General features: G+C 50.2%; 1 long non-coding RNA gene across 1 annotated transcript in view; it reads left to right on the forward strand.

Moving 5' to 3' along the window:
- Nucleotides 1–14,304: 14,304 nt before the first annotated feature.
- The window catches only part of LOC125147884 (uncharacterized), a 33,295-nt gene continuing 20,161 nt past the window's right edge, over nucleotides 14,305–27,438 (forward strand). Inside the window, exons 1-3 of the long non-coding RNA XR_007145339.1 lie at nucleotides 14,305–14,594; nucleotides 17,313–17,430; nucleotides 17,749–17,936. This is a non-coding gene — a long non-coding RNA (uncharacterized LOC125147884). The remainder of the gene's footprint in view (nucleotides 14,595–17,312; nucleotides 17,431–17,748; nucleotides 17,937–27,438) is intronic.

Genomic DNA, 27,438 nt, shown 5'->3' on the forward strand with positions numbered 1-27,438 from the left:
TGTCTGTTTCCATCCGTGAGATGCTGCTTGCCTTTCAAGGCTCAGCCAAAAGTCTCTCTTCACTGCCTGCCGCCTTATCTTCTGTTTCAACCTTTCTGCGTTATGAGCATTTCAAACATTCCGCAAGCTAGGGAGCAGAGGACGACGCGCGTCACCCATGTGTCATCCAGAATCAAGATTCTGCCGCACCCGCTTCATCTCTCTCTCTCTCTCTGAATTTTTTTATAGCATCATGTCATTTCACTTCTGCATACTAGACTTTGCATCTCTAAAAAGTACCGGCATTTTCAGACATAGTGATATTCTGGTTCGGGGCCTAAAAAGGGCCAGTGATTCCTTGCTGTCATCCAATACCCAATCCACACGGAGATTCCAATTGTCCCAATTTTTCCCCCCTCTCACAGGTGATTCTTTTGAATCACGCCTACCATGTGATTTGGTTGAGTTTCTGAAGGAACGGGGCTAGCCGTTCGGCAGAACTCCCACACATGGCTTCTACCCCCAACTTTCCATTTCTGTTTGTCTTACAGCCCTTATTATAGGTGCCCTCGATTGGGCCACTGCTGTCCTGGCCCCGAGTCCCCTCCACAGCGCGAGCTTTTTGAGGGCAGGCGTGATGTATTCTCTTCATCTCCGGGCCCCTCATGCCTCCCAACGTGAGGCTATGTGCATAATAAGTGTTCCGTTGACTCTCAAAAATGTCACCGTATCTGAGCGACTTTTCTCTTTGCCACTTACAACTTAGAGTCTTAAGATTTTTGAAAACCGCCCCCCCCCATGACCGGGAGTGACCGCCGGGTCCTGTGAGGTTCATATGCACAGCAGAGGACAGACCAGATTACCTTTACGACTCAGCACGACTCTGCGACTTTGGGTTCCAGAATCTGGCTGATGCCAGACATCGACTTCGTCCTCCGGCTTTGTCCTGGGATTTATCCGTCTTCTCGTGGTTAAATTCCACAAGCTGGCGTGATCTGAGGAGGAAAATTAGGGCATGATTTCTTGCCATCCCTTTTTACAGCTTGGCAAGGGACAGAAAGGTTATCCTTCCCTCCCCGTGTCGCTGTGTCTTCAGTGAGCTTGCATGGAGCTGAGGCCCTGGAACGTTCGGGGGGGTGGGGCTTCCTGCTCCTCACCTTGCTTTCTGACCCAATTCTCTGATCTCACAACCTCGGACTTGGTTGTTTCTAGAGGTATAATCTGTATGCCGTATTGAGAGTGGATGAGAAAATATGGCTTGGATTATGGAATTCAGCTTCGTGATTCATTTGTTCGACAAGCTTCTTTTGCGAACCTACCCTGGGCCAGGCCTTGCCTGCCTGGGTTCTGGGAGTCCAAAGGTAGCCAAGGCCCACTTTACCAGCTAGGAGTTCGCTGGTTAATGAAATAGATCATTAGTGCCAAGGTAGAAGGAAGCCTGGACATTATAGAAGACAGAGAAGGGCAGCCAAGTTAGACTGCTGGAGTATGGGAGGGCTTCCTGGAGGAGGCAGTTTGTCCAATGAGTCTCAAAGGACACATCGGAATTTACTGGAAAAAGGGGAAGGGGAAGAGGGAAGAACATTCCAGATATATTTCAAGGGTGTAGAGTAACATGTGGAAAGGGAAATTATATTTACCCTGTATTTTCGTTTTCTCTCTCTCTCTCTTTTTTACCCTATATTTTCAGAGATGCTTATAATATCATTCACACTTCTGAAATGATTTAAAGAAAATATGCCTTGGGGTACCCGGGTGGCTCAGTCGGTTAAGCATCCAACTCTTGGTTTCGACTCAGGTCGCGATCTCGTGGTTCGTGGGTTCAAGCCCCACATCGGGCTCTGTGCTGACAGCACAGAGTCTGCTTGGGATTCTCTGTCTCTCCTTCTCTCTCTGCCCCTCCCCCATTTGTGCACACTCTCTCTCTCTCTCTCTCTCTCTCAAAATAAATAAACATTAAAAAAATTTTATTTTTTATTTTATGTTTATTTATTTTTGACAGAAAGAGAGAGACAGAATGCGAGCAAATGAGGGGCAGACACACACACACACACACACACACACACAGAATCTGAAGCAGGCTCCAGGCTCTGAGCTGTCAGCATGAGGCTTGAACTCACAAGCCATGCGATCATGACCTGAGCCAAAGTCAAATGTTTAACCGACTGAGCCACCCAGGCGCCCCAATAAATATTTTTAAAGATTAAAAAAATAGGCCTTGAGGATGTTAAATGATTTGTCCAAGGGGAGGAAGAGGAATTAGAATTAGGCCCACAGATTCTCTGAGAAGCAGGGCAGCATCCTGACTCTATTCGGTGCCCACGTTAACACCCATCCCTCCGTGAAGTCCCTCTGAAATTTTCACTCGTGCCAGTCACAGAAGGGCCGGGCCCCGGTGAGGGGGCATGCAGTGGTTGCGTTCCGGAACAGAATTGCAGAGCAGAATTGCCTACGGCCTCTTCACAACATGCCCACGGTGCTCCTGGGGACCAGGAACCAAGGGCAACAAGCCTTATCTCAGAGAGTGGAAAAGTTTCTCTTCTTGAAGCAGACACAGACTGTGTTATGCTGGCTTTCTGACAAGCTGGAAATACCAGACTACTGACCAAATAGGATTATTTGATGGTTTATGTATTCCGTGAAAACCATTGTGTTTTATTATGTATACATGAAGTGTTAGTGAATGCAGTTAATCCAGCCACGATCTTCAGGAAGACCAAGACTTTTCTTCTCTTCACGTCAGATGATTTTTAAAAAACCTCTAGAAACTTAGAAGTGTTCCTCTAGAATAGTTCAAGGAGCTTTTGCAAATCCCCTTGACCCCTAAGTACTCGGCCCTGAAGTGATCACCATGGCAACGGGCGCTTTGAAGACCTCCTCAGGGGAAACAACAATGACCCAGCACCCACCACGTATTAGACAGTGTTCTAGACACTTCCACACGCAGTGCTGTTTAATTTGGGATCACGCGCCCTACCAGATGCAGTCATTGTTTGCCCAGTTTTTACAGGGGAGGGGACCAATATTCTGACAGGTTCAATAACTCGCCGGTTTCACAGAGTAAGGAGCGAATCGACAATTCTGACCCCGAAGTCTCCTCTTCCCTCAGCGCCATGATTACATTTCACACATGAGAGGAGGCGCCCAAGACGCAGCTCTCGGGTCTGACTCTCTGGGTTTGAACCCAGACTCCAGTAATGACTCACTCTGGACAAGTTACTTGGCCCCTTTTCCTCGACCTCCCTGGTTGTAAATGGGGAAGTAATGGTGGCTTCCTCATAGGAAGGATGCGAGGGGTCAATCCAGGTAAAATCCTCCAGATGGTGCTTGGTGCCGATAAACACCTCATGAATGTTAACGACTCGTGTGGGGACCTTTGCTTGAAATCAAGGTTACCTTTCGCCTGGGCTCGTCCTGCTTGGGAAGAGGACAGGGTGTTGGTGCATCTTTGAGGGCTGAACAGTTAGGGAAGCGGTGGGCCATTCGGGACTGGGCTTCCTCCCGGCAGAGCCCTGGAGAGCTGGCTGGTACGCGGGGGTCCGGGAGGCCCCGAGGTTGCGGGCTGTTTCCGCCACCCTGGATCCATCCGAGGGATGAGGCACGGAAAAGCACGTGGCTTTGGAGACAAAGGCTCCTGAAAATAACTAAAAGCTGGAAGCCTCTGTGAATTCAGTGATGCGCGATGTCCCTGCAGGTGCTTTCAGGGGAATCAGAACAGGGGCAAACGTCCGCCTGCCGAGGCCGGTCAAAACCAACCCCAGAGGGTGCAGAACAAGGCTCGGGTCAGAAGCTGAGTTCCCCGGGAATCAGTGGCCAGAGTGTCATTGCCTGCCGGGGAGTGGAGGAGGCCGTGCTGACCAGGGAGGACAGAGCAAGACGCCGGGTCTGGCTCGTCCACAGGGCAGGCAGACAGGACCGGGGTGGTGGCCTGTCACTAAGGTGGGAGTGGGTCCGGGCGGGGAAGTGAGGGCCACTGTTCACGTAGGAGGATCTGCTGGGCCACCTTGCAGGGGGTCAGAGAGGACCCACCAGGGAGAAGGCCTCTCAAAGGCCAAGCCAAGGGGCAGCAGACAAGGGCAGGGCTGGACAACAGGAGGGGACTTCTGGCCTACGGCAGAGGAGGCTGGCTCGGGAGTGGTGGGTCTTTCCAGCTCTGGTGGGTGAGGAAGGGGGTCCAGGTGGGAGAGAGGCCCTACCCCGGCCCTCTCGCTGCACTCCAATTATTTCTGCCAAGTTACCCCACCTCCCTGAATCTTGTTGGTCTCATCTGCAAAATGGAGTAAAAACAACTTCCTCTCCTTGTGCCTGTGAATGAAGGTTCTTGGTGCCACAAATGTTCGAGACATGGGAGTGCTCCTCGAGGGGCCGGGGACCTCGGGGGGAGCTAGAACCTCCAGGATGCTGTGGCGGTGTAGCTCTGTGTGCCCAGGGACCAGGCAAGGCCACCCCTTCCTGGAGCTTGACTTCAGCTGAAAGGCAGCGCGAGCCCTGCGTGTGGGGTCAAGCCTGCGTTTCCCGGGAGACCTTCCAGTCTCCACCACCTGGAAACCAGGCTTCCCCGTCACGGGGCCGAGCAGTGGACTCCTCTGCAGGGCGCTCTCAGTGCCACGGAGTGTCTCCCCCGGTCTCCCCTGTCCTCGGACAAGGTAATGGTGATATACGTAGACCCCCGTGAGTGCCTCAGGCGGGTGGCTTTAATGGCTATCTTGGAGGTGACATTCCATTAGGGGTGATTGAACTTAATTTTAATGGCAGGATGACTTACGTTTTCATCATCCCCTCCCAGGCCTGAAGGTCAATGGGAAAACTTTCTCTCCTCCAGGAATGAACCCTTTGAAATCGCCGTAAGGCCACGCCAGGCTTGGTTAATGCTGAGATCCTGAATTGTAAGGGAACCCCCCCTGCACCAGCGGGTTTGTTTGGCAGTGTGGGGTTCTTGGTTCGGGGACCCTGGAGCCAGGGATGGCAGAGGGTTGAAGGTTGACCCTACCACCCGCTGGCTGTGTGGCCTCAGGCAACTTACTTAACCTCTCTGTGCTTCCTCGTGTCCGTGTAAGGATTCCAGGATTGGCTGGGTGGAAAACGGCTAGCGCAGTGCCTGAAACGGGAAATTCCCGTGCAAGTATGGGCTCCCGTAATCAGCTTTTTCGAGAAAGGGACAGAAGCAGCAGCCATTTACAGAACGCGCGTCCGAAGCCACAATGGAACACAACGGGTGGTCGGGCTAAGGCGAGGGCTTCGGGCAGGAGCAGGTAGGTGTGGAACCGCAGATTGGGGCCGGCTGGCGAGGCATCGGAATTAAACCCCATCCTGAATGATACACCGGCGAGTGGAGGGCTTCCCGGGAGGGAAGGCGATAGGGAAGGGGTGTTTCTGGAAGATCTGTGCTGACAGTGGTGATGGAAAGAAAAATATATATGAGAGCCATTAGGAAAGAAGCCTCCCCAGGAGCTTGCCGTAACTGGATGCGGGGTGGAGGAGAAGGACTTTGAGGTGCCGGGGGAGGTGACTAACAGGAGAGTGTCCTCACCAGCGCGGGGGGGAGCTGGTCTGCAGGGCAGAGGGCGTTTGGCGTTCCGATACCAGAACCGTGTGGCCGCCCGGAGCGATGTCAGGGCTGGGGATGTGGTTCCGGGAGCCGTCTGCAGAGACGGGGGTGAGGAGAGAGAGAGGGAAGCAGAGAGGACGCAGTCCTGGTGTAGGGCAGCTTTCACAGGGTCTGAAGCTGATAAGGGAAGAGGAAATCACGAGGAAGGCCAAGAGCAGGGAGGAGGGCGGGATCATCCCCTGGGCAGGTGCAGGGGCAGCCCCGGGGAGCTGCGCGGGAAAACAGGGCACCGGCAGGAAGGGAGGCCTCAAGGTGTCGGGCGACTCAGCAGTCTTACGAATTTCTGCAAAGTGCCAGAAACGAGAAGATCTTGTCTTCCTCAAAGGAAAGTATCGACAACACAGCTGGTAGTCACGGAGGCCTGTGCTTCGGCTCCCTGGGCTGCCTTCCGGAGCCCAGACCAGGTCTATGTAATTTTGAGCAGACTGGCTCTGGATTGCCCACCTGTGATGGGGGGGGGGGACGGAGCGAGGGGCCTTTGTAGTGATGGTGCCTGGGGTCCCTCTCTGCCCCCTCGGCCCATGAGCCATCACTAAGTCATTCTGAGGACAGCGGTGGCCCTGCGCCGTGTGTGTGGGCCGTGTCACTCCCGCCCTCCCGCGAGCCCGGGGGGGCGAGAAGAACTAACGGGTGACATGAAAGCATATAGACTACAGGCTACTTATGCAAATGTTACCACGTGAGCTTGCCGTTACCATCCTGTTTGTGCAGTCAAGAAATTCGAGGTTCAGAAACTTGACCGAGTTCATGGCAGAGCTGGATCCAGACCCAGACACTGGTACCCTCAGCTCAAAGCTCTTTCCATCACCACATGCTATTTTAACATTTAAGCGGAGTAAAGTAAAAAAATGCTTTTAAGGTTTATTTATTTTTGAGAGACAGAGACAGAGACAGAGACAGAGAGCAAGTGGGGGAAGGACAGAGAGAGAGGGAGACACAGAATCCGAAGCAGGCTCCAGGCGCTGAGCTGTCAGCACCGAGCCCGACGTGGGGTTTGAACCCACGAACCATGAGATCGTGACCCGAGTTGAAGTTGCATGCTTAACCGACTGAGCCACCCAAATGCCCCAGAGTAAAGTAAAAGTTTTAATTTCAGTGGCATGGACAGTGTTGTGTCCTCCTTGAGGTATTTAACAAATTTGGTGTGGCCACATTTGAGCTGGGAGACCCTGCTGGTCATGGGGGCATTGGCTTCGCCAGCGTGGGAACAGCTGTTTTTTACCTCCCCCCCCCCCCCCCCCATTTGCAGATGGAGAAATCGAGGTGGCTCCAAATCAGCTTTCTGCTGCTGCTTCGGGATCTGATACCAGCTTGGACGGTGGCCATGGTAACCTGTGTTTCCCCAGCTCTCCAGGGGTTTATGTTCAGCGAGTGATGATGTGTCCTACTAACATCAGGCTCTGGCTTAAAGTCCTACCTGCATAACTTCTGGAACCCAAGCCCTCCCTTTCCCTGGAAGGTAAAGGTCCCAGGAGGGTTCAAAGGGTCCCCTTGGTGGGAGATAGTTTTGCACACAGCTGCTGCTCTGGAGTCCTTTGCTCCTGTCCTGCTGGTGAAGGGACCTCGAGATTCACCACTGCCACGCTGATGTCTCTCTTGCTGTCTTCCTCCACGGTCCCATGCCACCTGATGGGAAGAGGAGGCAGCCCCCTCCCCCAAGAGTAACGGCTTATACTCAGTGACCAAACGTAGGTAATTCTTACTCTTTCCTCAGGATTACAAGCCCATGTTTCACTTACTCCCTTTCTTTCAATGTCCCCTGTGCCTCAAGACATTAGAACAAAGTCCAGGGGATATGTGGAAAGACAACATGTATGGAAGCACCCAGCATTGCCCCCTAAATTGTCCCTCTCCCCTGACAATTGGCCCCCGTCTCTACATTAAGCTCAAGCACTCCACCAGGGCCTCGGTGGAGAATGGAGGTGAGGGCTGGTTGGATGTGGCCTCTGCCGTCTCTTAGCGGTGGTGGTTTCTCTATGGCAGAATTGAACATGTGCCCCATTATTCCTGGATGAGCATGCGTCCCATTTTTCCTGGACGAGCATGCGTCCCATTATTCCTGGACGAACGTGCGTCCCATTATTCCTGGACGAGCGTGCGTCCCATTATTCCTGGACGAGCGTGCGTCCCATTATTCCTGGACGAGCGTGCGTCCCATTATTCCTGGATGAGCGTGCGTCCCATTATTCCTGGACGAGCGTGCGTCCCATTATTCCTGGACGAGCGTGCGTCCCATTATTCCTGGACGAGCGTGCGTCCCATTATTCCTGGATGAGCGTGCGTCCCATTATTCCTGGACGAGTGTGCGTCCCATTATTCCTGGATGAGCGTGTGTCCCATTATTTCTGGATGAGCATGTGTCCCATTATTTCTGGATGAGCATGCATCCCATTATTCCTGGATGAACATGTGTCCCATTATTTCTAGATGAGTTGGAGTTTTCCCATCCTCTGCTGAACAGGCTTGGGTGTCCTTTGACACATATTTGATACCGGGAGTGCCATTACAGAAACAAACCCCAAGGGACATGGGAGTAGAGGTGTAGAGAGGCATCTGGTGAAACAAATGTCGGCTGTCAGTCAGACTCACCCGATGTGGCAGGCAGCCCCTGAACAGCCCCCAGAGAGTCCCACCTCCTGGTAGTCATGCCTCTGTGTAGTTTCCTCCCACGATGAATGGGGCTGACTTGTGTGACCGAAAGAATATTATGGGAGTGACCGAGCGTGACCTCTGAAGCTGGGTCTTGGAAGACATTGAGGCTTCTTCCGCATTGTTCTCTTGGATAAGTCCCTCTGGGAAGCCAGCTGTCAACTGCTGAGGCCATTGGTGGACAGATCTACGGACAAGTGTGAGGAACAAGTTCTACTGTTGGCAACGACCCACCAGTGTGTGACAGCAGAGCCGTCTTAGAAGGAGACCCTCCCACCCCAGTGAAGCATTCAGAGGACTATAGCCTCTGCTGACATTTTAACAACAATCTCAGGAGAGACACTAAACCGGAACCATCTAGCTAATTCACTCTTGGATTCCTGACCCACAGAAACTGCAACATAAGAAATGCCATTGCTGTTTTAAGTGGCTAAGCGTAGGCTAATTTGTTACACAGCAGCAGATGCCTAATACATCCGCCGTAGGTCACAGGGACTTGGGAGTCAGTCCGGACTCAGGTACAGGTCACACTTCCCGGAGTTTTCATCCAACACTGCTGCCTATCTGCCTGTTTCTCCCTGTGCTGCCTCTGTTGACGTGCAGGCTCTAACGGGGGCACTTGGTCCCTTACGTGCCTGCGACTTGCTTCATGGCGGGAGTCCAGGCTCGGAGCTTCACTTCACACTGGCGCAGTGTGGAAGCTGGAATACTCCCTCACGACGGCCCTCAGACTGTGAATAGACACGAAGGGCGATGCTGAGTCAGGCAGCAGGCTGGCAGGAGGGCACACGTCAGCAGGCCGGCTTCCAGAGCCCCGGCTTGCCGCGCTCCCAGCCGCCTCCTCCTGAAGCTTCACCTCCCATGGTGATTCCGCACGGCGGTCACCTCCGATGCACACAGAACCTGGTCCCACAGGCACATATGAGAGACCGAGAACTCTGAATTTCAAACCAGAGAAGTCCAGGGCTGCCACGTTTTGCCCCGACTCAGCAGAGCCACCCTATGCTAGAAACCCTACTCGAAGAGCTTGGAGCACACAGTGCTTGGCACATATCCAGCCAACGAGTAACTGAGGGGCCACGCTCTGACACCCTCTGCCCTGTTCAGAGAACCTCGGGGAGGGGATGGCACCGTGGGGCTCACACTTCCAGAGGGACATGGGAACGTTGGAGCAGGCGTGGGCGTGAATGGTGAGGCTGGTGACACGTGAGGGCTCTCACTCTGCAGGGGAGGCCCGCAGGCACATCGTAGTCTGGAAATCGTCCACGGGCCCTCTTGTGCCCACTCAGGATCTAAGGTCTGCAAAGGGCGGGAGGGTCTTTGTGAGACACCTGTCATGAAGAAAGATGTGTCATCGATGCTGAGGCACAACCACGGCCCTCGGGAGGAGATGAGCTGCCTGGTCCAGGAGTCGCCCGGTCCCGGCCAGATGGGAGGGATGAGGGTAGGAAGACCAGTCGGTGGACTAGTCCGGTCGGTGGACCACACTCCATGAAGTCTTTTGGAGGCTGCAGTCTTGAGTGTCCCCCATGAGGAACATCGATGGGCTGGGTGCAGGGAAGTCCTGCCCTCGGATGTCCTGCCCAGGGCCTCCTGATGTGTGGCCTGCCTATGCCTGATACCAATGGCGTGTTGGCCTTGACCGACGGTCCCTGGTTCTTCAGTGCTTTTGCGGACAGCAGGGAAAACACATGTCCGCTCGGAAGAGTGGGTGAGTCACCAGCCCCAGGGAACGTGGCATATTCTCTCTGTCACTGAGTCTGTGAACCAGGCCCAGGGTCTCCCTTCCTCTGCTGTTTTTAATTAGGGAAACAGAGCAGCCCTTGATGGTGGGGACCCACGGAGGGGATGCCTCGGGCAGCGGGGTTGCGGAGGGGCCGGAGGGCCGTGGCTTCTGCTCGATGCCCAGCCTCCAGCCCTCTGTCTCCAGGACCCCTCCCAGTGGCCACGTCTCCTGCCCCCTTTGAGCCAGGATCCTAGTGATAAATCTGTTCCCCCCCGTCAGCAACAGAACAAATGCGTTCTCTGCAGCCTGCTGCTCACTCTCAGGGACCGGAGCCTCCCCAAACCCAACCAGCTCATTCATGTGGACAACGTCCAGGCTGGTGGGAACCGGAGAAGCTGGCATCTCCCCCTCTCCCTGCGCTCCCAGGCCACTCCGTGCTTTCCCTTGAAGTCCCAAATGGGGGCACAAGCACATTCTTTCCTGGGGCAGCCGCTCTGCTAACTTCTAGCACGTGCTCTGAGCTCATAAAATCCTAGCAAAGTGAGGAAAATGCAGGCATCAGGCCTGCGGGGACCCGAAGCTCTGGGGACCCCTGGTTTGCTTTTTTCCTTTCCGTGTGCGTCGGATGAGCCGGCTCATCTTGCAGAGCCTTGGCCAGCCCTGGCTCTTCCGTAAAGGAAGGTAGAACCTTAAAGCGGTGGCCGGGGGTCCCCTCAGGCTGGGAAAATATTTAAAGCTGGGGGCGGTGGGGACAGGCTGCTGTCCTGGGCGCTCCAAGAGAGATGCAGATTACTGAGCCAAACGTGAGAGCAGGTGCACATTCGTCATCCAGGCAAAGCTCTGAACACAACGGTGAAATCAGGTCGGGGCTGGGTCCCGCCGCCGCACTGAAGGCTGGAGAGGAACTATTCTGGAATTGGGAGCCTGCTCTTTCCCCGGCTGGTGGCAGGAACCTGCGGTCCGTGGCTGAAGTTGCTCTGTCTAGATGCCCCCCCACTCAGTGGCCAGTTTCTTTCCACAGTGGGCACTGGTTCCCCTTGTTGTGAAAATAGCCCCTCTTCTGACTTCACTGGGCAGGAGTCCATTCACATGAGGCGATCTTTCTGTCTTGTGGGCACCCCCCTGCGGCTGCCCGTTCACCCTTGACCTTGCCCCTTCCTCCAAAGTCACAATTAGAGGTGGGAAAAATACTCGACAGACGTGAAAACGATAGGCTTAGCAGGAGCCTGAGGAATCGGTAGGGAAAGACCGAATTTAGTTTGCTTTTACGTTGGAATGGATCGTTCATTTTCTTGGTTCAAAAATCAACACTCGAAAAAGCTAGACTTCTACCCTTGCTCCCTTCAACCCAACCCAAGTAGTTTCTTGGGCATTTTTATCATGCCTCTGTGTGTGTGTGTGTGTGTGTGTGTGCGCATGCACACGAGCATTTTCTTTTTCTTTCCTCCTTTCACAGATAGGGAAGTACAGGGGTGCCAGGGTGGCTCAGTCGGTTAAGCGTCCTACTTCGGCTCAGGTCATGATCTCACGGCTCGTGAGTTCGAGCCCCACTTTGGGCTCTGTGCCGACAGCTCGGAGCCTGGAGGCTGCTTCGGATTCTGTGTCTCCCTCTCTCTCTGCCCCTCCCCCTCTCACACTGTCTCTCTCTCTCTCTCTCTCTCTCTCAAAAATAAATAAACATTAAAAAAATTTTTTTTAAAGAAAAGGAAATACAAATGGTCATAAAAGAACGGGAAGGACCCACCATCTCACTTAGGTTAGGAAAAGTGCAAATTGAAGCGACAGCAGAATACCCTTGTGACAAGGCTGACAAAAGCACTCTACGCAAATGGGTTTGGACTTTGTTCTCCTCACTTAATTGTATATCTTGGAGATCTTTCAAATCAGTGCCTAAAGAGTGTCTCCATTCATTTTTACAGCTTTTATAGTGTCCTATTTATGGACACACCATAAATTTGTTTAACTAGTTTCCCACTGATGGACCCTTGGGTTGCTTCCAAGGTTTGGCTACTACAAACAGTGCCACCCAGGACATTTCCTGTATGTGCAGGTACGTCTGTGGGACGAATTCCGGCAAGGAGGACTGTTGGGTCACAAGTGAGTGTGTTTATGATATTTACAAGGCTTTCCGGATACTCTGAATGGGCTTGTGCGATATACGCAGCCCCTGGGAATCGAGGAGAGCCCTCTTTCCCCGCAGCCTCGTTGCAGAGACATCTCAATGCAGTTTTAATTTGCATTTTCTCTCATTAAAGTGGGCCTGAGCCTCATTCCGTTCTCTGAGGAGCCGTTGCCTTTCCTTTTCTATGAGCTGCCTCTGCACCCGTAGCCTTTGCCCATCTAAACAAAAATTGCATTGTTGGCTTGATCCTTTTCCTTAACTATTTTCTAGGAGCTCCTTTTATGTTAAGGAAAGATTAGCTCTCTGTGACAGGGCTTGCAAATATTTACCCCGTGTTCTTGTCTTTTGATTTTGCTTATGTTGTGTGTGTAGGTATACGTTTTTTAAAAATTAGGTGGTAGAATACTGCAATGTCTTTTTCTTTTTTAACGGATTCTGATAAAAGAGAACCGTACTCCAAGGTTCTAGAGGAATTTGACGTGTTTTCTTCTAAGTACTTTTATATCTTTGTACTTTTATATCTAAGTCCTTTATATCTTTGATCCCTTTTTAAAGATTTTTTTAATGTTTGTTATTTATTATTGAGAGAGAGAGAGAGAGAGAGCACAAGCAGGGGAGGGTTAGGGAGAGGGAGACACAGAATCTGAAGCAGGCTCCAGGCTCCAAGCTGTCAGCACAAAGCCCGATGTGGGCCTGGAACTCACGAACCACATGATCATGACCTGAGCCGATATCGGACACTTAATTGACTGAGCCGCCCAGGCAGCCCTCTTTGATCCCTTTAGAGTTGATGCTGCGGCAAAATATGAGGTATGATATGGTATCCTTAACTCTTTTTCAATCATCTTGACGTCATCTATTGGCCTATTCCCCAATGATTAGACGTGTCGACTTTGTAATTTACCGAATTTCGGACCAGAACCGGGTCTATTTATAGTTTACTCCATTGACTGGGCTGTCCATTGGCAGGTACAGTGCTGTTGTCATTATTGAGCCTCTATGATGCACTTTGATACATGGGATGGTTGTTTCTTCTCATTCCTTCCCTTTTCCCCCTTTGCTCTGTTTCCTTTTCCTTTTTCTTTTCCTGGCCCTTCTTGTTTGCTTCATTTGCCACATGAATTTTAGAATCTGCTTATTTAGTTTAAAAAAAGTTGATCTTTATATCGAAATCACATTGTTTATTAATTAACATAACTGATATGATGGTGTTAATTGTCATGGGGATATTGACATGATTGTGAATTTCCCTCTGTTAGAACGTGGCATGTGTTGCGTTGGTTTTACTCTTCTTTTGCATTTCTTTATCTTTCTTTCTTTTCTTTTTTATTTGAGAGAGCAAGAGAGAGAGAGAGAGACACAGTGAGCTCGTGAGTTGAAGAGGGGCAGAGAGAGAGGGAGATTGAGAATCTCCAGCAGGTTCCGTGCCCAGGGAGGAGACTGATGTGAGGCTTGATCTCGTGACCTCGGGATCGTGACTTGAGCCAAAATCGAGAGTCGGATGCTTAACCGACTGAGTCAGCCATATGCCCCTTCTTTTAATTTCTGAAAGGTTTTTCTCTGAGACATTTTGCCTGAATCTTAAGTTTTTTGCAGATATTTTGTTGTGTTGCTATTGGAAAAAAAAAATCTCTTGAAGGATATGCCGTTTTCCTCTCCACCTGATTGCTATTTGTGTATCTAAGTATTGCTGTTGTCCAGTATGTTAGTTGTGTACTGGGCTATGTTAATGAACTCGTTGTTTGTAGTTGTTTTTGCCAGAAAGCCTTTAATTAATTAATTAATTAATTAAATGCTTATTTATTTATTTTGAGAGAGAAAGCCCACACGAGCAGGGACCGCAGAGAGAGAATCCCAGACAGGTTCCATGCTGTCAGTGCAGAGTCTGACCCGGGGCTCAATCCCATAAACTGTGAGATCATGACCGGAGCTGAAATTAAGGGTCAGACGCTTAACCGACTGAGCCACCCAGGTGCTCCAGGAAGACTTTAATTTAAAGAATAACAATGTGGTTTGGGAAATTATCCCAAATGGATATTTCAGCAATGACAAGAAGGCAGCCACCAGGGGGTTTGGGGAAGTTCATGGTTGGGGTGGGAGGGCTGAAGAGTGTACCTCCTGAGATTTACTGAACTGCCTTCAGTAAAGTGGAACTGGGGGGCGGAATCCAATTTCGGAAGCTTCATTTTGGACCGAGATTTAGAAGGTGTAACAGCTGAGCCAGTTCCGTGGAGAAAAATCTGGGCTGAACTTACATGTGGTTGTGTTCCTTTGAGCCCCAGAGCACAGAAGGAAAATGCCCAAGACCGACGGCAGTGAGGATCAAGGTTCTTGCTGGCTCCCAAACCCAGAGAACTGCGGGGACACTGGCCACCTAGGGTCGTGGATCCTTACCTCTCGGGGACACCCACCAGAACCCATCGGTGGAGGGATCTCAGAACACAGAGGAGGGAATAGAGATCCAGCACTCCTCTGCTCCCTTGGAGATGGAAGGCAGATGGAATTAACAGGTGACCTATGACCCCGTGAGGGACATTACCACTCTCTGTTCTGTCTCGGTTGGGGTCTAAGGCAGACCCAGCCCCGACACCCTGATGCCTTTGGGGTCTCCCATATAGTTTATCCAGACAAGGACTTGGAGCTCGGGAGCCTTTTAGGGAACAAAGTTTAGCTTCCTCTTCACCTCACTCACCCCAGGTAAGAGGAGGGGTAGGAGCTGTTAGTAAGCCCTGTGCATTATGCTTGGTGCTGTCTGTATGCCATTTTATTCACTCTCCTACATAGTCCTCTGAAGCATTCTCTCTGCTTCAAGGGCGAAAGAATGAAGGGCCAGAGGGGCAGTTAGCTTGCCTAAGGCCATTCAGCAGGCAAGTGGTCGATGCAGGGTCCAGGGAGCAGAACAGAAGCAGAGCCCTACCTCCTGCCCCCACCCCCTCCACCTTTGCTTAAATAAAAACAGCTCGGCCTTCACCTACTTGGCTCCCATTAGATTTTGGTTTGAAGGATGAATTCTACCGTGAAAGAGCCTGTGTTCTCCAGACAGGTCCATTCTGTTGTTTCTCATCTCCCGCCATTTTGAATTAGCGGCACCTCCCCACCCCTAGCCCTGCCCCCACCCCACCGCTGCTACTGCTGCCGCCTCTGCTAGTGGATCTGAGGGGTCCCAGCCCACTCTCTCTCTCTCTCAAAAATAAGTACAGATTAAAAAAAAAATTTAGAAAAAAAAATAAAATTGAGTTGAATGCAATGTTGATGGGTGGAGCCAGTACCATCATTCTGATCACCGTTACTAATAAAAATTATACGGAATTAAATGATCAGCCTAGGTCCAACACCATCCTTGAGCAAACTCAAAGTTGTGAGACAGGGAAAATGGCCATCTAGAGAGAGGAGGTCATTCATTCTACATTCCTTGCAAAGATAAAGGCAAATCTTTGTTCTGCTGTGTTCTACTCTTCCCGGTGGTTGCGAGTGGTTACAGCTTGTGAGGACCGTGTGTCCTGGGCAGAATTCCCTGGCAGGATGGCTGTATTTGGTGATCAGCACCTGGGCTGTGTGTGGGCAGGCAGGTGCGCTCAGAACCAGGGGTCCTCGCCTGACACCCTGTACTCTTGTCGTGGACCAGGGGATGCAAGGACCTTCCATCAGGCTTGATGAGAACAAGCTCAAACTTCTGGGGGCAGTGGTGCCACTAAATGGCCAATGCAATATCATCTGTGGCCCAGAGCTGGGGAAGAGGTGTATTGTATTAACAAACACCTAGATATCGGTGTAAGCATTTTACAAACACTCGTTTACCTAATCTTCATATGGATTAGGGTTCTCACTTTATTATTCCTGTTTCCATACAAGAAAACGAGGCACGGAGTTCGGTAATCAGAACGAGGCCACACAGCCAATCTGCCGCAGGGCTGGAATGGGGGTCCGGGCTCGTTCAGATCCCGAGGCTAACATGCACTCACTGTTCGTGAAGCATCTCTCACGTGCCCTGGGCCTGGAGGTGGAGATCAGAATCCAATCTGACATGCCCCTTCCTTCTGGTAGCTTAGAGTCAGTGAGGAGCTTACATTTTGAAAGAAGCTTTGCCCTGTAAGTTTCTCTGCCCCATCTCTGACGCTTCATTCCTCTGTACGTCAACCTGGCTCGGCGACAAGGGTTACAAATACTAAAGGGACGTGATGGTTAATTTTACGTATGAACCAGGATAGGCTATGGTACCCCAATACTAGTTTAGATGTCACCGTGATGGTATTTTTTAGGTACAAATAACATTTAAATCAGTAGAGTTTGAAGAAGGCAGATGGCCCTTCGTAACGTGGGTGGGCCTCATCTAATCAGTTGAAGGCCTTAAGCGAGAAAGACCTGAGGTTCCCAAGGAAGAAGGATTTCTACCTCAAGACTTGAGACTGCAAAAGTAACTCTTCACTGGGTCTTCAGTTTGCCAGTCTGCCCTGCGGATTTCAGACCTGCCAGCAATCATGTGAGCCAGTTCCTTAAAATAAATCCTTCTCTCTCTCTGTCCACACACCCTATTGGTCTGTTCCTCTGGAGAACCCTGACTTATACAAGGGAAAAATTGTATTTATGAGCTTCAGTAATGAACTTCTTCGGCGGCAAATGGCTTCTGTTAAATAGGGGGCCAGAATGCAAGTGAAGGTGTCCGAGAACTATAGAATCCTCTGCAGAATTTTTTTTTAAGGTTTTAATTTATTTTTGAGAGAGAGAGAGACAGTACAAGTGGGGGAGGGGCAGAGAGATTGGGAGACAGAATCCGAAACAGACTCCAGGCCCTGAGCTGTCAGCACAGAGCCCGACACGGGGCTTGGAGCTCGTGAACCCTGAGATCACGACCTGAGCCAAAGTCATACGCTTAACCGACCGAGCCACCCAAGAGCCCCCTCTGCAGAATTTCTGCAATGCAGATACCTCTTCTATGATCCTTATGGCGTGCGAGTAATGACTTGAATCTGAGAATTCCGAAATTCTGATCCTGGTCCTGAGCTCGGATCTCTACATACTGGCGGTTGGTAGGTTGGAAAGGAAAACCACATCTCCAAGCACGAGGCACCTCCTTCCAGCAGGAGGCTTGTCCATCCTACCGTGTGCCACTGCTTCGAAGGTACGACAGAAAACATCTACCTCATGCCAGGATCTGGGCTGGATGCGCGTGACGGTTCTGGCGACGGCTCTGAATGGTGGGTATAGTGCTTCCAATTCGCTATTTACAGGGAACCGTTTTCTGACGTGTCACGGCCAGGAGTTGGCAGTTACCCACTTTCAGGTGCAGCGACGGTGTCCCCACCTGCAGGGATGGTGAGGCGCATCCAATCCCGGGGCTCTGATCAGGTGAGCAAGACACAGAAAGCGCTGCTTACGGGGGGGGGGGTGCTGGTGTGGGGACCGGTTGACAAGCAGGGATACAAGGGAATGGCCGAGAGTACTCCCAGGGGCAAGAGTGCCTCTGAGGGACTCTGCTGGTGTCTGAGAGAGTCCCGGGAGGGAGGACTGCACGTGGCACTGGCCATGATTTACCCACCCCAATTAGTTGCAACAACAGCCCGTGCTGTGAAGCAAATCAAAGGGGGAGAAAATAGCCTTTCCAGAATGGTGACAGATGTCTCATAGTGCCGCATTACAGTGAGAAGCACTTGGACCTTATTCTAGGTGAGAAGTCCAATGAAACCCAAACTTGTCCTCTGGACAAGGCTGCTCCGTGAAATAGAGCTGCCCCTCAGTGAGTCTGGCTGTCTCTCCGGGCCCCTCGCCAAGCCTCAGAAGCACCTTAACTCGAAGCCCTGCTGATTCAAAGCACCGCCTTCTGTTCTGGGCAAGCCTCGGCCAGGAAAAGTCAGGTAGGGACCCGTTCGTGAAGCAAGCCTACCACGTGAGACTGCAGCTGGGCTCCCGGAGTTCGTGGAGAGGAGTATGTTGAGTAGAGTTGAAATGGACCAGTTGTTCCCAGCTGCATCTCAGCTGTGTTGGTGCTAGAGTCAGGGTGTGGGGTTGCCTTGGGGCCACTCGCCACCCACAGTGTTGTTTCTTTGGGAAAATGCACTCCCAAGTATCTTTGTTGGTTAGTGGGTTGACTGGCCGATTAATTGATGGATTCATTCATTCATTCGGTCAGTCACAGCCTGCCCTACGCCAGGAAGTAACCAGGGATGCCATGGCTGTTCTTTTGATATGAACAGCAACAGTGTGGAATGCCTGGGTGCGGGGTAGGGGAGGAGCCTGCTCCAGCCATCCATTTCCGTATGTCATATCAGGAATCAAGAAGCAAAAGGCTAAGGGCAGGGGCGATTCCTCATCTGCGTGCCATGTGATGTGGGCTGGTCATCCAAAAACCACGTCTTCCCACGTCAGAGAAAAGTTGGGTTTCCCTGACCCAGTTGGATGAACCTGTGAGCCACTTTGAGGGCAGGGCTGTGTCTCAGGTATTTTGGTATCCTCAGATGCCTCCCACAGAGGGAGGGCCGACCAGGTCAGTCAATACGCGCCTGATACAGTGAAACCAACTTCGGCTGTCCCAAAGGCCTTTCTTTTGTTGGGTTCTAAATGGTTAAGAAAGTCTTGGCTTGGATAGAGTCTTGGCTGTCACTGGGGTTTTGTGATTGTGTGTTTGAGGGATATGCGTTCCAATGGATGGAGAGCTTTCCAAAGCACAAGTGATTCCTATGGGAGGGGCTCGATCCCTGTACCCCACCTTGGCCTAGACAAGTCTGAGAGGCTGGAGAGGGAGGCCAATTATGGTCTTTGGGAAATTCTTAAGGTCAGCACCAACCCCCTGTGTGAGAAAAGGTAGGATTTCCAACAAGATGTCTGCTTAGGCTGTGGTGTTGACAGTTCAGGCATGCGGGTGACAATAAAGAGAAGGCTACTCACTCTTGTCCTCTTCCAACAACTTCTGCTATCCATGGTGGCCTCGCATTCATCTCTCTTGTCTCAGAAGAACTTCCGGGGCTGATGACACCTAGCACTTCTAGAAGGATCTTGTCCAGTAATCTCATCATACATGTAATTCATTTTGGCCAAGCTAGCTAGGGCGATCAGCACCCTTACGTCAGAGTCACTCTGTTCTAATTATCTTGTCAAAGGGGCTTCTTTGCTTCCCCTCTCAGATGCCTCTATCTTTGTCAAACCTTAGTGACAAAACTTGGGCCATAGGCTCAGGTGTGGTCTTCCAAACACAGGGGACAGAGGGAACAGGCGGGATTCTACTTACCCAGAGTCCCTTTGTGAAGGCAAGGGCACTCAATTTTGTTGGTCATTATAACAAAAATGATGTTAGCTAGCATTCATGGCCCGACATGGTGCTGAACACTTTCCACGCATTATCTCACGGGATTCTCCCAGCACCTCAACAAGAGACTCTGTTTTCCTCCCATCTTTACCGATGAAGGAAACTGAGGTTTCAAGAAGTTCAGGGAGCACACCTGAGGTCCTGTCTCAGGTCAGGCTCCCAGAAGCAGACCCCGAGATGAGGACTCACAGGCAGGGGATGTGTTAGGGAAGTGATTCCTGGAGAAATCTGCTGAGAGAGCAGCTGGACCGGAAAGCGAGCCAAGCAGGGGCCATCTCCGAGAAGTCCCTGGGCTGATGGGTTCCACCTAATCCCACGGGCTGGGCTGGGTTCGTGGGTGTGCACCCTGTGCCCGTGCGGGGCCCCGTGCTCAGGAGGGCCCTGTGCTTGGGCTGATGTGCTGCTCTTGCTGTCTTGAAATTCTTAACAACTTTGGAACAAGGGACTTGCATTTTCATCTTGCACTGCACCCTGCAGACTCTGCCCACGGGATTTCCGAAGTGCGGGCCCCTCGGGGCTGCTCCCACTGGAGGCCTGGGGATGCGGGCTTTAATCCTGTCATCAGCCATCGGTCATTGGGTAAGGGCTGCTCCTTAACCGTTCCCACGTTTTCCTGGTTCCTTCTGTAGGCAGGCAAAGCTGTCTAATGGCCTGTGGGCAATGCTCTGAAAAACAGCCGCAGGTAGTGGCTGTTGGAACTGGAAGCGTCCCGAAGGGATGGCAGGATTCAAACTTAGGGCCACGGTTCTTAATCACTCTTCCTTTGAGAGGTCACGGGGTGGCTTCGGTTCTGCCGTGAGCCCCCGTGTCCTCCAGCCCCACCTTTCCTTCTCTGTTCCTCCTGCTTCAGGTCATGGGTAGGAGGGAGAGTGAAAGAATGGGAAGTGGAGGTTGGCAGTGTGCCAGCTGCTGGGAACGCCATGATTTACCTTTCCTGCAGACAACTATTCTGGTCTGGGTGGGCCACCCGGGAACCCGCAGGGGCCAGGCTGGAACAGCGTCGATGTGCTAATTCAGCCTTCCCTTCGCTGGCGCAGTCCTCAAAGTTGTCTACCAAAATATCAAATCTATGTAGTTTTCTGCTTTGCCATCTGTGCATTTTTATTTTTATTTATGTTTATTTCTTTATTTTTTTGAGAGAGAGCAAGCAGGGGAGGGGCAGAAGGAGAGAGCAAGAGAATCTCAGGCAGGCTCCACGCCCAGCACGGACCCCGATTTGGGGCTCGATCCCGCGAGCCGTGAGATCATGACCTGAGCTGAAATCAAAAACTGGACACTTAACTGATTGAGCCCCCCAGGCACCCCTCCTGTGCATTTTTCAAGATGCAGCTCCTATGGCTTTGGATCTTTGTACTAAGCTCCTCACAATGTGCATTTTAAAGAGATTTTCTTTAGCTTAAAAATGATATTTAACAACCCACTTGTCCCTTGGCAGGCTGTGTTTGTGACTGTGTAGACACATCTCCTCTATCTCTATAAGTCTCTGCCTAAATAGGATTAGTTTAGCCGGTCTGCCCAGAATTTTCCCTCCTATGTTAGGTTGTGGAAGCCTTGACTGCAGAAGCCCTCTTTCAAATCACATTCATGCAGCCATTCCCAGAAACTTTGGTAGGAAACAAGGCACGCAGGCATACAAAATGATCCCCGGAATTGGCTTGCGTTGGCATGCATTTGCAGATGATGGGCCCTAAGTCCTAAGAGCAGGGACTGCCCTTTCCAAAAAAAAAAAAAAAAAAAAAATTATCGTTCCTCCTACATGCCCAGGGACTGTAGTGCAAGAGGCACATTCAGTAAATATACTAAATATAAATAAGCAGTAAGCAGGAGGGTGAACTTGCTTTCTGATCGGTGCTACCTGCAATGTTCTGGAAGTGTTTAGACGTCTCCTGTGTACCTGTACCGCGTTTTGAAAAAAACGTCCTGTTTGGCCCACTGTGCCCCAGCTCTTTAAAAGATCTTGACTTGGAAACGTTGGCTGTTAGTCCCTGGGTTGCCATCCTCACAAGGGGACCCTGCATGGGAGAAGGGTGTTAGCCAGGGACTCTTCTAGAATGCACCACCAGTGAAGTCACCATCCTTTCTTCCCTTTGTCTCCATTGTCCTAATGACTTGTTACCTTGTCCTCTTCTCTTCTCCTTAGTATATTTGCAGTGTGCTTATCCCGTATTTCAATTAGGTCAGATTCATTGGCCTGGGAGAGGTGGGGTGCTCCTTCTGATGGAGGCACACATCTTAGGCCAACCGGCTAGAGACCAATAAGCAAACCACTGCCAAACCTTAGTCTTCTTTGCATGGGAAACCAGCAGAAACAGGTTCTTTTTGTTATTTCCACAAAACGTACATCCCCAAAGCACGCAGAGAAGCCCACGCTGGATCGTAGCATCATCGTTTACTCAAGATGCCGTACAAAAGCCGAAAGAGGAAGGAGTGGACGTTGGGCCATCAAAGCCAAGCGGGAGGAATCTTCGAAGGAGGAAGAGGCTAAGCATGGAGGCGGAGGCCGCGATGAGAAGGCCATTATTGGTGTCTTTAGCAAGTCCTGAGCTCAGACATCCTTGTTTATGCCTCCGATGTGCCAGTGACCCCACCTCCTACCATAGCTTGTCTCGGGAGGGAAAGAAACTGGCCAAGAGAGCCAATTTCAGAGAGTTCTCTGGGGGAAGGAGGGAATGAGTGAGAATCAGGCGTGTGTGGGCGCTGGGGATGCTTAGGTGCAGCCAATTTGGAGCCCCCTTTCTGAACTCATCCCGCCCACTCCCCAATTTCTACTCCTTGTGCCATGCTGTGCAGGATAGAGGTCCCATCTGGGAGGGAGTGTCTGGGACTACCGAAGAGTTACATTATGGTGCAAGGCTTCCAAAGGACCCTCCACACTCCCCCCTTCCAGCATGAGGATGGCTCACTGAAAGGAGCTCAGCATTTATACCCAGTTGGGTAATTTACTAATGCTTGTTAGTTTCATATCCTGGGAAACTTTCACTTGCTACCTCAATGAGGACAGTCACAGGCCATTCCCCGAAAAACTATCCCCAGTGAAAAACTACAGACATGGCCCCTAGGACCCCAGAACCCAGTATAGACTTGCATCCATCATTCTCCCTTTCTGTCTCTGTGTCTCTGTCTGTGTCTCTGTCTCTCTCTCTCTCATCTGCCACTTCACTGTGGCTCACCGTCTTACTCTCTCCCACCCACATAACCTCAGAAACTGCAGTTGAAAAGTTTCCATTTTAATTCTGATATTACGAGCCTATGTATTTTGCAACTCTGAATTTTTAGACCGAGACATGGTACTTTCTATTAGACGTCTGATACTTTTTTTTTTTTTTCTTTCGCCTAATGGACCAAGATGGCTGCAAATATGATAACACAGAGTTTAATTAACTCTGCATTTCTTCAAAAGTCAGGATAACAGTGAAAAGCTATTTTAATGGGTAGAGCCCACTATCATTTAAGGTCATAAACTTGAGCCTTTGAAAAAATAATGAATCAGATAGGTTCATACCAGTACTGCCTTTAAAGGCACCTTCTTACATTACCAGAATCTTCTGATAATGAGAGAACTAAACGGGATGCACCGTGACACTTTTTACAGCAGCCTCTCCTCGTCGTTACCTGTTATAAGGTCCTTGTCTAATTCGAAGGAGCAGAGGAGGGACTTCCTCTAGGTTGTATTGATTGGCGTTAGTGTGTTTCCAGCTGTCTGATTTGGACCACTATCTAGACTTCACCAGTGATGCCGTGGAGTGTTCCTATTGAAGACTTAAGAGAAATAGTTTTCTTTCCACCAACATCAGCTCTCTCTAGCCACTGGATTTTGCACGGCTCCTTGGTGCATGCATACAAGTCACCTGGCTTAACAGGTGTTTGCTTTTTGGTGACTTTCTCACTCCTTTCTGGTAATTTCCCTGACAGAGCTTGGTTTCCCCTTCTCTCCCCATGTACAAGGGACACGAGCGCTTGTAGTTGAAAAACTCTGTCAGATATATTTGCATGAGTCCTTTTTTGTCTTTCAAGCTACAAGACTCCGATTTTTCTGCAGAATGCTTGCTTTGTTTTAAAGAACTTGACCACGCATTGTGTAGGATGTTGCTTGCTTGCTCCTGAGTGGTACAAGGCCCTCGGGGCCTGCCAACAAGACCAGCTGCATAATTCGCAGGGTCCAGTGAAAAACGGGAGGGCAGGCCTCCTTGTTCAGTATGATCAAGAACTCCAGGTTGGTGACCGCCGAGCGTTGGGCCAAGAGCAGTGACCCTGTGCAGATCACATCCCCGTGAAGTCTGTCATTCCTACAGAAGTAACTTTTTACGACTAACCCTGAGCAGGATCTGTGACCGCCTGAGTTTGTTCCTTTGCTATGGTTAGCTTGTAAACCGAGTAAGCTCATCCTGTATCTCTCAGTGCTTTGAAAAGGTTCCACTGACTTCTGGCTTCCATCGTCGCTATAGAAAAGTCTATGTCAAGCTACCCCCACCCCACCCCCACGCCCAACTCTCTGCTCTTGGATTTTCCCTTTGGCAATTTTTCCTTAAACTGTGTCTAGTTTTGTCTATCTTGCTTTGAACCAGTGTTGCTTCCTGAAATCTGATTTCCATCCTGCCCTAGAAAACTCTCAGCCCCTGTCTTTAAAATATCGCCTCTTGCTCCCGTCTTCCTGGAACTCCAGTGTGATACCTGCTAGAGCTTCTTGTTCATCTTCCATGTCTTCAACTTCTCTTTCATTTTGAAAATCTCTTTGTCTCTGTGCGCTGTGCTCCAGGTGATTCCCTTCCAAACCATTTCCTGGGTCACAATGCTCTCTTTAGCTGTCTAAGCTGATCTTTAAAACCCATTCGTTACGTTTTTGTTTTTAATGATGCACATTTCATTTCTAGAAGTTATATTTGGTCATTTTTCAAATTTGGGTTTTAAAATGTTTTCATGTTTATTCGTTTTTTGAGAGAGAGAGAGAGAGAGAGAGAGAGAGAGAGAGAAAGCATGCACGTGAGCAGGGGAGGGACAGAGAGAGGGAGACACAGAATCCGAAGCAGGCTCCAGGCTCTGAGCTGTCAGTGCAGAGCCTGATTTGGGGCTCGAACCCGTGAACCGTGAGACCATGACCTGAGCCAAAGTCAGACATTTAACCGACTGAGCTGCCCAGGTGCCCCTGGGTCTTTTGTTTTTTTTTTTTTTAATTTTAAATAGAGTCTGATTATTTGCTTATAATTTTGATCCTCCCTTTTATATTTTTAAATTCATTTAGGCATAATTTATAGCCTCTTCTGAGAGCTTCATTATCTGATGTTCTTGGGGGTTCCTGAGGTTCATTACTGCCTGCCGTGTTTGTTGGCTCTGGTTCTTCGTGCTCATGTCCCTTGAAGCATTTTGTAGTTTTTGATTGTGAACTTCCGTTTCAAAGAACGTGCACTATGGGAATCTTGTGTGGCCGAGGCTGGGGATCTGTTTCCATAGAGAAGTTTCTCATTTGCTTCAGCAAGTGCCCCTGTGATATTACTAGATTGGGACTCTTTTGATGCTATCTAATCAGCATGGACTTTCTAGAACATACAGGTGTGTCAGTTTAAACCCCAAGGCTGCGTGAAGCATGGCCTGTGGTTCTGAAGCTCAAGGTGACTTTGTTCCCTGCCAGGGCTCCCTCTGCACAGGCAGCCAAAGTGTCCGCACCTGCTCCGGTGTTCAGCCCGCTTTGGCCTCAGGGATTTCCTTTACTGATCTCAGCTGTGCTTTTAAAACCGTGTGTGTTATTTTTGTATAGCATATCTAGGTATTTTGTGGCCGGAGGTTTTTCAGATTCTCCTCCATGATAATGCCACAAATGATAGTTTCTGTCATTCCGAATTTCTGAGCCCAGAAAAAGCTTTCTCACCATGATTACATGTTTTGAGATCTCCCCAAACGTTAGAGACGGATGGCGGTGATGGTTGCACAGCATCGTGAATGTACTTAATGCCACAAAACAAAACAAAACAAAACGAAAAAAATGGTGAAGCAGGCCAGGAACCCTGACCGAATTCATGGCAATTCTACTGCACTGATCAGAAGACATCCCTTATTTTTGTGTGCAGCTTTTCATTTGGATGGGGTTTTGGTTTTGTTCTGCAGAGAAAACAGCTAACGCACTCTTTGCTAAAAAGGACTAGAGTGCACAAATGGTTGGATTTATTTAGTACCAAAATGTGAGATTAAAAAAAAAAAAAAACCCTTAGGAATTTGAGGACACTGGGAGGGTTGCTCAGCACTGAAAAGAAAGCTGAGGGAGAAAGGCGTCTCAGTTCTCTCTGCCATCCATGCTCTCTGGCTTTGAGTAAGGCAAGCATTGCTTTCTGTTGTTCCTTTCTCTCGCTGTTGGGTTTCTCGCGCCTCAGAGATCTGCTTTACCAGAAAACGAGAAAGTCTTCGCCCAAGGAAGCATCAGTGTAGTGAAGTCGAATTACTGTAAAGGTTTCACGGCTGAGTCAGTGGGAGGGCGGCCAGTGATCACTTCCTGTCTCACCCAGAGGAGGGAGCTGCCCCGGAAAGGGACGTTGATGCTGGACCAACTTTAGGTGCCTCCTTTACTTCCTCAGGGACCAGCAGGACACTCTCTTTCTCTGCATGGAATGCTCTGATATCCAGATGGGGAAAATCTAACTCCGTGGACCAGGAAGGATAAGCCATTCATTCGTTCATCACTCCTACCTCTTATTAGAGTGAAGTAAGAGCTTTATGGGAAATGTAGGCAGGAAACTTTCACTATGACTACATATGTGTATTTAACAATTTTTTTTTTTGGATTGAGAATCTTAATTACTCTGAATGCAAAACACTCAATAATGTCCTTTGTCTTTGTTGTCATTACTGTTCTGTGAACATGTTTTTAGAAAAAACACGGTGCCGTGACATGACCTTTGCTGATGAGGCAATGCTGGGTCCATTTGTTCATTCTTTTTTTTTTTCTTTCAAATAACATTTGTCCCACATTATATATTAGGGATTTGTACTGGTGCTGAGGGGCTCAAAGGATAAATAATAGTCTCTGTCCTCAAGAGTCTCTGTCTGATGCCTTGTGGAAAGGCCAGCCCACATACAGAAAGAAAATGCTAAACAGAACACAATTCATCTTCAAAGGATCTAATTAAAGAATCAGAGCGAATATTTCCATAACTTTTTTTATTGTGACAAAATATACAGAACGCAAATTTACCACTTTAACCATTTTTTAAGTGGCATTAAGGACGTTCCCACCGTGGGCAACCATCAGCTACCGTCCATCTCCAGAACTTTCTTATCTTCCCAACTGAAAGTCTGTCCCCCTAAAACGCTAACTCCCCATTTCCACCCCTCACCCACCAGCCTCTGGCGGCCACCGGTCTCCTTTCTGTCTCTATGAATTTGACTCCTCTCAGGAGCTCGTAGAAGTGGAATCTTACAGCGTTTGTCGTTTGGGGTCTGGCTTCTCCATTACTTTTTTTAATGGAAGGAAATATGACTTGCTGAAAAGAAAATGTCAGCCTTGTCCCTGACTGACTCACCACTTGGCTTGGCCCAGAGTAAGACGGTCAACTTTAGCGTGCTCAGCTCTCCGATAATGCGACCATTTTAGTATCTTTTCTTGAAGACCCCATCACAGTGTTGTGATATTAGTCCATTCGAGTTGATCGACATTATTATAGCCTTAAGAGGCTGCCCTCCCTGGAAACATGTTCCAGACTCCCCCCCCTCAGGGGGTGGTGGAGTGAGGTAAGCAGCTTGCAGGTGGGACCAGCCCTGCTGGCTTCCACGGGCTGCGTGTCTCACAGCGCTTCACGGGTGAGCACGTAGCGAGCCCTGCTAGTCCCTGAGCCCGGAGGCCTGCCAGAAACCCAGGCCCCGAGGACTCCCCTCCAGACGTGTGCTCTGAGCCGGGCTGTCTAAACTCTTTCCTCTGGAACCAATCAGACCCTCGCCGAAGGGGCCATATCTCACCGACTGCTTTTGAGTCACGTGTCATATTTGAGATCTGCCCTGGGTTGGGAGCTGAAACATTTTGGCTTGTCTCCACTGGAGTCGGGGCAAGGCCTGAAGTCACGAGGAAGGCT

Source organism: Prionailurus viverrinus, chromosome D2 (genome assembly GCF_022837055.1).
Source record: "Prionailurus viverrinus isolate Anna chromosome D2, UM_Priviv_1.0, whole genome shotgun sequence".
NCBI lineage: Eukaryota > Metazoa > Chordata > Mammalia > Carnivora > Felidae > Prionailurus > Prionailurus viverrinus.